This window comes from Pollicipes pollicipes, unplaced genomic scaffold (assembly GCF_011947565.3).
Source record: "Pollicipes pollicipes isolate AB1234 unplaced genomic scaffold, Ppol_2.1 Scaffold_4002;HRSCAF=4701_pilon_pilon_pilon, whole genome shotgun sequence".
Classification (NCBI taxonomy): Eukaryota; Metazoa; Arthropoda; class Thecostraca; order Pollicipedomorpha; family Pollicipedidae; genus Pollicipes; species Pollicipes pollicipes.
In genome coordinates this window covers 14,335,501-14,345,884 of record NW_023596420.1, presented here as the reverse complement: position 1 = coordinate 14,345,884, position 10,384 = coordinate 14,335,501, and the positions used below count along the sequence as shown (strand labels likewise).

The window sequence follows — 10,384 nt, the reverse complement described above, 5'->3', positions numbered from 1 at the left end:
ATATATATACCACCAGTTATCCCATCAAGAAAGCAGCCAGATTTGATGGGGCGATATTGTTGCGGATCATCACATCGCCGGCACCGCCGCCCCGAAATGGCTTCGTCAAGGCACACGGTGCCATGGGAGGGGTAGCACAGGTTTTGAGCTGATCTTCTGAAGCCTGTGACGTCAGGCGCCAGGTCCGCCCACCTGTAGTCGATCGGGGCGCCCGTTCACTGAGCGGGCCGCAGGCGAACGCCAGCCGCCATGACGACAGGGCGTGGGTCGGTGTACGAACGCGCCTGGCCGCCGCCGCTAGTCAGGGTCTGATGAGACCAATTTACACCGCTGATTCGGACCCATTACGGCCGGATTCAGTTAGCGCAGGGATTTGGCCCGGTCGCAACATCGCTGCAGATGTCCGGCGGCGAGTGTTTAGCGTGGCGTCACGTCGACATTTCACGACTGCCAGTGGACATCAGAGCTCGACGGAGAGCGGAGAGGAAGGGGGCGAGCGACGGTAGAGAGGGGAGAGAGAGGGGGTGGGAGGAGAGGGAGAGAGAGGGAGTGAGAGGAGAGGAAGACACAGGGAGCGAGAGGAGAGGGAGAGAGAGAGAGAGAGGGAGCGAGAGGAGAGGGAGAGAGAGGGAGGGGAGACAGGTAGCAAAGCATGAGAGAGGGTGAGAGGACATGAGAGAGGGAGCGAGAGCGAGAAAGAGCTAGGGTGAAAGCATGAGCATGGGCGGAATATGCCCCGCGTGCAGGTAGTTCACGACTACATTAGAGGCCACCGGTGGACGGCCGCTGTGTGGGACTTCAGGGACCACCTGCAGCCAGGCGCTGTTGAGTGGAAAAGCAGGGACCACCTGTGGACAGCCGCTGTGTGGCACTACCTCAGTGACCACCTGTAACCAGTCGCTTTGAGATAGGACATCAGGGACCACCTGTGGACAACCGCTGTGTGGGACTTCTTCAGGGACCACCTGTAGCCAGCCGCTGTGGAGTAGGAGATCGGGGGCCACCTGTGGATGAGTGTTCATGGGTCGTCACAGGCCTGAGTGGCGACTAGCCGTCGGAGGTGCGCGCTGGACACGAGCGTCGCGGTGAACAGCGTGGCCAGCCGGGCGGGTCGGGGAGAGGGTTGCGGTGGCCGGCGCGGCACGGCGCGGCGCCGGCTGATGAGGCCTTCCTGTCGCCCGGGCATCGACCGCCCCGATCCACGGGGTTATTCGGGATCTGTGCGGCACGTCGGTCGATGCACGGTACGGGCGGCCGGGCGGCGGCCGGGCGGCGCCTCCTCCCCGCCTTCGGCGAGCCGGGCCGCGGGCGGCAGCCACGGTCAGACGGTGCGGGCGGCAGCCACGGTCAGACGGTGCGGGCGGCAGCCGCGGTCAGACGGTGCGGGCGGCCGGGCGGCGCCCCCACCCCGCCTCCGGCGAGCCGGGCCGCGGGCGGCAGCCGCGGTCAGACGGTGCGGGCGGCCGGGCGGCGCCCCCACCCCGCCTCCGGCGAGCCGGGCCGCGGGCGGCAGTCACGGTCAGACGGTGCGGGCGGCAGCCACGGTCAGGCGGCGCGCGCTGGCTCGAGCGGGGCGGGGACGGATAGACAGGGTGGCGTCAGGGTTAGGTCAGGGTCAGATGGGGGGAGGAGATGTGGGTAGGGCCAGGTCATGATCAGACGAGGGGGCCAGGGCCAGACGAGCGGGGTAGGAATGCGTGGGTAGAGCAGGTAAGGAACAGACGGAGCGGCGTTGGGACAGCTGCCAGCAGTTGTGTAGCAGGCGCAGCAGTCGTGTGGCAGTTTTAGCAGTCGTTTGGCAGCTTTAGCAGCCGTGAAACAGTCGTAGCAGTTGTGCAGCAGCTGTAGCAGTCATGCAGCGGTCGTAGCAGTCGTGGCACAGTCGGGGTTCGTGGTAAATGTAGGGGCAGGGGAGGGAATGGATTGCTCCATCTACTCTCTGCGCTAGTTGAGGGCTAATCGTATGGTGTTAGAAATAACTTGGACAAAAAATTGACCACCGCCCCATTGCTCTTTCAGACGTTTTCGTCCACTTCCTTACATTTAGGTCATCTGTCGTGAAGTTCAAGTGAAGTCCATCACGGTTTTCATGAGACTGGTTCTTTGGCACGGTATTCGTGAGATTGTTTTACTTGTTCACCTTGGTTGTACTAACATTTCATTTGGTTATCTTAGTTACCCAGGTTCTTTTGAATATGTAGCTGTTTTCTTCAGCCAAATTGCAATCATCCACGGCCCACAGGCCGTGACGTGCCTTTGCCCATGCCCATGCCCACTTGCCTTTTCCACCGAACGATTCGATGGCTTTGACCGATGCCCGACAGGCAGTCCCTTTGGACAGGTGCCTGGTGGAGATGAATGCTCATGCTGAAAGTCATGGTTGGGAGCCAGGTCGGGGGTCGAGCGAAACTTAACGTCAACTAACAGGAAATTCTGTAGTTTTCTAGGCCGGTCCGGTCGTGCTTCTGACGAGCGTATGTCGTTGCAACCATTGATCGCATGTCCATTGAATCTGCAAGAAGTGGCACAACTGTTTAGTAGTTGTCTTGTATCATTAATTAGGCACTTCCCGCAGTTTGTACTAGGCAGCTCATTTCTTCAACATCGCCATATCATCATTGTTTCACTTCGCTGCGCTATAAATGTAGGAGCGAAATAGATTTCAACCGCGAAAAAGCGAAGTCCGCGAGTCGGTACCAGATCTCGATGAGCAGGCGCTGGAGTGGCATGACGCAAATTGATGCTGACGGAGGAGAAAACGAACAACCGTGCCAGCAAAAGTGTCAACGTGTGCAAGCCGTCACACGCAATTATACTTACACAATGAGTCCGCCCGCTTTCGAAGGAATGATGTCAGATTTCGTGAATCGGTATTGATAGACACGTGAAACGAGGGGTGCCAAGTAAATCAACTTTCCATCAATAAACCATTGATGGGTCTCGACACCACCCGATCCATACACGTGCCAGTAATGGACCGGAAATTGGGCAATTGCACCTTTTCCTAATCGGGCCCAAGTGCAATTCGCTGCGCCCTAAACCGATGCGCATCGGGCAACGTGAACCACACAGGCGCATAACTTGTCTTATTTACCCTGTTTTCATGGGCAGCTGTGATTCGAATTGAGCCGGAACCCATCCTCGATCCGAACTATCCGGCCCATGTATACACTCACGCGCCGTTCCGCTTATTCGAATTGTACGCCGGAGGAAACATCTTCCCGTGAGAGGATCATCCGTTCAGGAAAGGATTTCGTTCGAATTGTCGGTCGTCAGCTGTCTAAACAAAAACAAAAACAAAAAAATGCCTGGCGCACGCAGTTCTGCTCACGGCCATTTCTGCTTTGTTTGGTGTTGCCGCCTTTCCACGGGTTTTTAGCTGTTGCTCGAGACGATCATAGTCCAAGATGGTAAAGGAAAAAGGAAAGGCGAAGTTGACACCATGCTGCTAAAAGCACTCTAATTATTGAGGGCCTTATGTGGCTAGCAGCACAGAAATGCTCACGTAATTTAACCTTGTTAGGCGTTTGATGTATGCAGACAGCAGGCGTCAGCGGTGTTTGGTGTTGTCTTTCCGTCTAAAGGTTAGATTAATTTACATCTGGGGCAGGCTCCATGCTTCCAAAAACCATATGGAGGTAACATGGTTATTTTTTATAGCTTTGACTTGTTCTCACTTTAATTTTTGGATTGTTCTCAAAATTCTCGCAGTGCCTCTAATTTCCTTTCATTAAGTGAATACCTAAAGGCCCCAGGATTGTTTTGGCAGACATTCCTCCAATTAGAGTGTTGGTTGCTTGTCAGTTTAATTTGTGTGAGAAAGGTAACTTAAAAATTTGTGCATGATCTGAAGGACAAACAATATAGAGAATTGCAGTCAGCTCGGAATGTGAACTTTTTCAATGATAGGACCAAAATTGCCCAATGATGGGGTCAGAACATCCAGAAAGCAAATGTGAACACTGGATGAAAATAGTTGTCATCATTACTATGCTAAATCCAGGTTTGCATATTCCATGTGGAAGAAAACAGTGCATAAGTTAATTAACACCTAACATGATGGCACACACTGCAGAGAGCATGTCTGTGGTGCATATCACCACCTGTTTTTGTACTGGTGATTAAATATGCTACCTTGATGCTTTTTTGTGATGGGTGTCTTTGCAAGCATGAGGTAGATAATTCAACTGTTCAACAATTTTTGCAGAGAATAACAATAGTTTCTTTCATCAAGTGAATTCATAAAAACCCCAGGATTGATTTTGCAGATGTTCCTCCTATAACATGAACATTTGGTTGACCACCTATTGGGTGGAGGGATGTGCTCAATATTGGTGACTGGCTCCTTAAGGAAATATGAAGTTACATCACACTGGTAGACCAACTGGCAGGGAAGCAGGGGCTGGAATATTTGCTTGTGATGCAATTTGGCTGTTTGTGGCTTGTCAGTTTAATGTGCGTGAGATAGGTAACTCAATAATTCTTGCATGATGCAAAGGATCAACAAATGTAGATAATAGATCATTGCAGTCGGTGCAGAATGTGAACTATTTTTAATGATGGGACCAAAATTGCCCAAGGATGGTTGCAAAACATCAAGAAAACAAATGTGGGCACTGGATGAAAATAGCCATCATCAGTACTCTGCCAAACCCAGGTTTGTGTATTTCATGTGGAGGAAAACTGTGCATAAATTAAGTAACACATAACCTAATGGCACATGCTGCATGGAGAACATGTCTGTGGTGCATATCATTGCCTGTTCTTGTACTGGTGAGTAAATATGTTACCTTAGTGCTTTTGTATGAAGGATATGTTTGCAAACCATGAGGTGGGTAATTCAACTGTTGTTATAATGAAAAATGTGTTATGAACTTTGAGTCAAGATTGCTTTCATCATGACACAGCTCTCTGGCTGTTCACATGTTATGATCTTTGGACTGTGCAAACACAGCTGTTTGTGGCACCTAGCCATCAGTCGACATCAGCCCAATGCTGTTGATTGCAGGGATATCAAAGCAGTATTTCAACCCTAGTATGTCAAGAAAGCAAATAACTGCATTCTGACTTGCCAGTCCATGCCAAGTCTGAATGATAATGCTGCCCCCAGGTACCACATAGGGAAAGACCACATAATTGCACAGTTTTTGCCACTATGTACCATTCATGAATCATTTCTGTAGCTTAGTTCACTGTTGCAAGCTGGTCGTAAATGCATTGGTGTGGGAGTAGGTAATGTGTTTCTTGGGCTGTGCAAAGGAGATGACATGATGCTGGGTGGCCCATCTGATCAGAGTGTGGTAAGTTTGTGAGTGAGGTGTCACGGGCTCCAGGCGTATTTTAAATGTCATCCTAAATAATGTCAGCCAGAACAGCAAGCCATGATCTACATTGCAGAATGGGAAACAGTAGCCTTGCTTGCACTTGTTGGAGCTATTGTCATCTATGGATGGTCTAACACATGTTACTTTAGCATCATCTCTGCCATTGCCATGAAGCAGCTTAGTTTTATTTACCAGTTCACTTCCGTGTTATTCTGGATTGAATGCTTGTGATCAAAGAAACTGTTTCTAGCAGAAATATATGCTGGAATATCTGTAAATCAGTTTTTCCTGTTTTGTGCAAATTTCTGTGATCGTGCTCCTTGCAATGCACAATGTTCACATGTCCCAGGTCCCCTAGTAAAAATTTTCATACAACACTAGCTGTGGGACGGATTTGTCAGCGCTGACTACGCAACTTTTGTGTTTCAAGTGCTATGGCTTGTGCTGTGGCTTTAAAGCCTGAGTCCCGTATATATCGTTTGTCCAAAGGAGTCCATCTTCCTCCTCGCATCCAAAGCCGTCTCGTGCCCACCATGGCTCGTGACATTCGCCATCCATACTCAGGGTGCCGGCTTTTTTTTTGTTCAGTTCGCCTCAAAAGCGCTGTTTTCGCCTATAATCCGTTCCTTGATTCGAACTGAGCGGGATCGAACTATCGGTCGTTAATCCGACGTAAAGCCGGTTTCGCCCATGTAACCGCACCTCGGCGAGAGGTTTAACGTCGCACGATCCGTTCCGATCTTAATTTGAATTACCCTCGGCTGCCCATGTAAACCGGGTAATTGTGACTTATGTCTACCCGAAGTGTGTGCGTGTTTCCCCAATGCTTTTGTCACATTCATAAAAAACTAAAACTTTCCCAAAATTCATCCTCCCCGTCAGTGAAAACTGTCAGGCGTCGGCAAGCCCAAAGCCAGCCAATTTCTGGCCATAGAGCCACAACAGTGCATGGACGTTAAACTCGACTGAATCTCCACCTGCGAATCCCATTAGTGCGCAGTATCCCAAGGCATCGATAAGCCAGGATATCTATAGCGGTTCCCATGACGTCAAAATTCATCCGCTTATGTTTAGATACCATCTGCATATCGTGTATGGTTAGCAATCAAGCACGTTATTACCTCGCTCATCTAAAGCCACAAGAGGCTTGTTACTAGCACACAGGTGTGTGCGCGTGTGTTTTAACGTCAAATTTGCGATGCCCCGTCCGATTTTCAAATCGCTGCCAGTTAAAAAATGTAGAGGATCTTTGTTGACGTCATCTCGTGGGTGGCTTTCAGCCGGCGAATCGATTCACGAAGACTCGTTATGACATTCACAGGCTGTGTGAGTCTTTCATATCACTGGTTCGACTCACTGCTCTGATAGTGTGGTATGCCACTACTCGATTTAAGTTCACAAAACGCGGACATCGATAGTCTAGGATTTAAAGCAATGTTCGATGTTGAGATGTATGGAAGCAAGCATCAGGTAGCATGAAATAAGCTCACATAACTATCGGTATACTCTGGAGTGAAAGAAATGTTTTAGACAACATGACTTCTCTTTTTAGTAAATATTCTCTTAAATACGTCATTGGTTGGTCGCGTCATCGTGTCCCGCGCAACTATGATCGAGAGCCAGTTGACAGCCATTATATCTAGAAATCGTGCTCACGAACGCCGGGCATAGGCGGCTCCACAATTATATTTTTCTTGGCCTTGATGACCGCAAAGCCAATGAAATGGCATGATTTTAGCGACATTATGATGGCGGCATGGGTACCTGAATGACCTTGAAATAGTCTGCACGAAATAGTCTGCACATCTTCGTGGGCGTATAGCTCAGAAACTAGAGGGATTCAGGCCCTAAGAAGGGAAGGCTGTGAACTGCACCGAATGATTTTCGAGGTGGCTATTTCCATTCGCAACCCCATACAAATGTGGCACACTCCCTTTAAGCCCCGCACCTTGAAAGCCAGAGGAACGTTGTCCGCCTTCTCTGTCAGGATGAAAGGCAGGCGACGCCGCATATCCTCAATAGCGAGCGCGTCGTAAAGCCCCAATTATACCGCAAAATATGAATGATTTGGGAGCATGTGGGTGCCCAGCGACGACTTATGCATCGCGCAATATATTCACACAGCTCCTAGCCGTTTAATGTGAACGATCAGGACGCCGTCCATCACACATTACACTGCCGAGATTGATCTCTATCACACACCGCAATGATGGCGGTGCTCTTGAGAACTCCGTCCCGCTTGGGTCCTGAGGCCTGCACGACTGTGCTGCAGTAAAAGCGTCGCCGTTAGCGGCTCGGATGATCGACTAAGATTCAGTGGCCGTGATCATCCATCTTCAGACGTCCACCTGGACGCGGACGGGACCTGCTTGGTGCGTTGGTGTGCTGGTCCTGCAGTGTGCGATAAGGTGTTGAGGCGTTCTTTATGCAGTAATGTCAAAATGTTGCACGGGAGTGCCGTCAATACTGGTGCGGCCGAGACCGAATGGAATGCATACTTCGCTCTTAAAAAGCCGTACTGCGTTATTTTGCAATTGGCAGTACCCCATTATATGGTCTCTGTCAGTTTGGTGTGGCATTGCAAATACGTTTGAAAGAACGCAACACTGGCATCCCTTAAAGGGAATGTTTCACATTTGAAGATATTAAAGCTGGCATCAGAAGTGATGAAACAAGCCCTATTATTACTTTTCCTATGCCTTTTAAGTGGAAAAGAAGCTCTAGACGGCATAGTTCTCTGTTTAATAAATGTGCTCCTCAATGAGTCATAATTTGATTACGTCGTCGTACCGCGCACAACATGGATTGAGAGTCAATTAACGGACGTTATATCTGGAAATAGCGCTCACGAACGCCAGCTATGCACGCCTGGATAACTATGTATATATATATATATATATATATATATATATATATACATTACTTTCTTGGCCTTGATCGCCACATGGCTTATGGAATGGCGGGGTTTGAATGACGTTATTATGACGTCATGAATGTCAAGGTGACTTTAAAATACTCGTCCCGATATATCTTCCCCATTTTTGCTGGCGTGTGGCTCAGAGACAAGAGGACACTGGCGGTGATTTGTATTCTTTTGGGTGAGCCACTGGCCCCCAATGTTCAATATGCCCTCCCCCCCCCCCAACTGCGAGTTTGCCCCCCCCCCCCTCAGCCTTCTGGAGCCCGAGTTCATGTGGGACAAGTAACCTTGGAAAGTACATTGAATTTTTGAGTACCAGTACGCTATTCATTATATTCTTATTTAGTAATGAGTGAGCTATTAAATTGCCTATAGCTAAAAAAAAGTTGTGCGGTTACGCCGGCCTCTTTTGAAATCATTCTGGACAAAAACATTCGGGTGGAGGGCATATTGCTTCCCTGTCTTACCCAAGCGCATGTTAAAAGTCCGTGTCAAAGATAAAATTGGAGATTTCGTCGTATTGAAATGAAAATAACTTTGGATGGTGAATGAAGTCGGCTCTTTGGGAAGTAAATTTGGCCGATACCTACTCTGGTCGTGAATTAAACAAAATCGTGTCTGAATCATGATTTGTGCTAGTATAATTTGAACTAAAAATAGTGGTCTCTAACGCAACAACATGCAACAGCACTATTAGGACCCCAGAAACTGGCCAAATGCCATGGCATAGGTCTTCAAGGTTTCAAAACATCTCTAAATATCTGCATTGCCGTGAATTAAGCGAAGAAATTTGCGGCGCTGTTCATTTGGGTAAAGGGTACACTATCTGAGTAACGGGTTTCAATCCGCACCGATTCGAATGGGCCATTGTCCCCATGTCCCAGTTGCCCCCTCCCCAGCGGCATGTTCGCTCCCTGAATCTTCCAAAGTCTAAGCACAAGTAGAACATTAAAAATAATGGTTTAAAACTATATCAACTTTAGAGGGTTGGAGTAATGGTTTGCCGGGTTAAAAGAGCAAACCAAATTAAATCTGCCCCGTCATGTTCAGCTGAGCGCAGTTGATTGAGCTGATCATAGTTTTAGAGCTATGCACTCGTGCACCTTTTTTGCTGCATGCTGCATGTTTTTAATTACACGATGCATATGTCTTGCCGGCTCTGAGTTAATTTGACGTTATGGTCTGAGTGTTTTGCCTTTCGCTAGTGAGCTTTCAAGTTCTACAAACTGCACCAAGTTTGGTTATGCTCTCATGATGACTTATTGGAAAATTAAACAAAACAAAAAAACGTGACGAGGCTACTAGCGTTCTGCGTTCAGAACAACCATTGGCGACTAAAACCGACCACAAACCGACTGTCTGCTAAAACCGATAGTCAAATAAACTGATAACGGCGATCGTCCAACAGTGGCCTCCAAAACAACACCAGCTGTGTCGAACACGCCCAACGTGGGTGCTGCGTTGCAGTCTGTGGCCCGCATTTCGGCTACCAACCGGGGCTTTGCGTTACAGCCTTCAAGTCTCGCACACCAGCCTTCACTCCTTAATCAAGAGACCATACACATCCAACGTCTGGAGCCACGTGCCGTCAATCTTACGTCGATTATCAAAACCTGGTCTCAACCATCGACGCCCAGCAAAGTGATAATGATGTCCAAGATAATGGTGCCTGATGACAACATCTGTCGCGAACAAAGCGAGGAAACGTATTGGAGGAGGAGGGTAGTTTTCAGGTGGAGGATTCGATATTACTAAATTAAGAGAAAGATAGGCTAAATCTAGGATATGTCTTGTTTTTAGTGCATTTTAGGCGTAGTTTTAGCCATTTTTCCCACTCGGCCCTAAGCCTGTTTTGCGAAACTGCACACTTTTGATGAAGTCGCTACAACGTGTTAATTCTCTACAACACACCTAACCGTACAGCCGAGAGCACAGCTCCGGAGTGGAAACTATCTGAGTTAGGGGGCAGGTGGATCAAAATCGCTGTTTGGCGATCGGCAGCCTACACCACCACGTGATGGCACCACAGTGTGTTCTTGCACTGCAAACGCACTCCCATTGCACACAAGTAAAGTAATGATTAAAGGAAATTCAGGTATACAGAACTGCAATTTCTGATTAACATTTGCTATGTCTTATT

The 10,384-nt window shown here is 48.6% G+C and overlaps 1 protein-coding gene across 1 annotated transcript in view; it reads right to left on the bottom strand.

Moving 5' to 3' along the window:
• Positions 1-10,384, bottom strand: part of LOC119093570 (uncharacterized) — a gene marked incomplete in the record, with an annotated part of 86,059 nt that overhangs the window by 27,221 nt on the left and 48,454 nt on the right.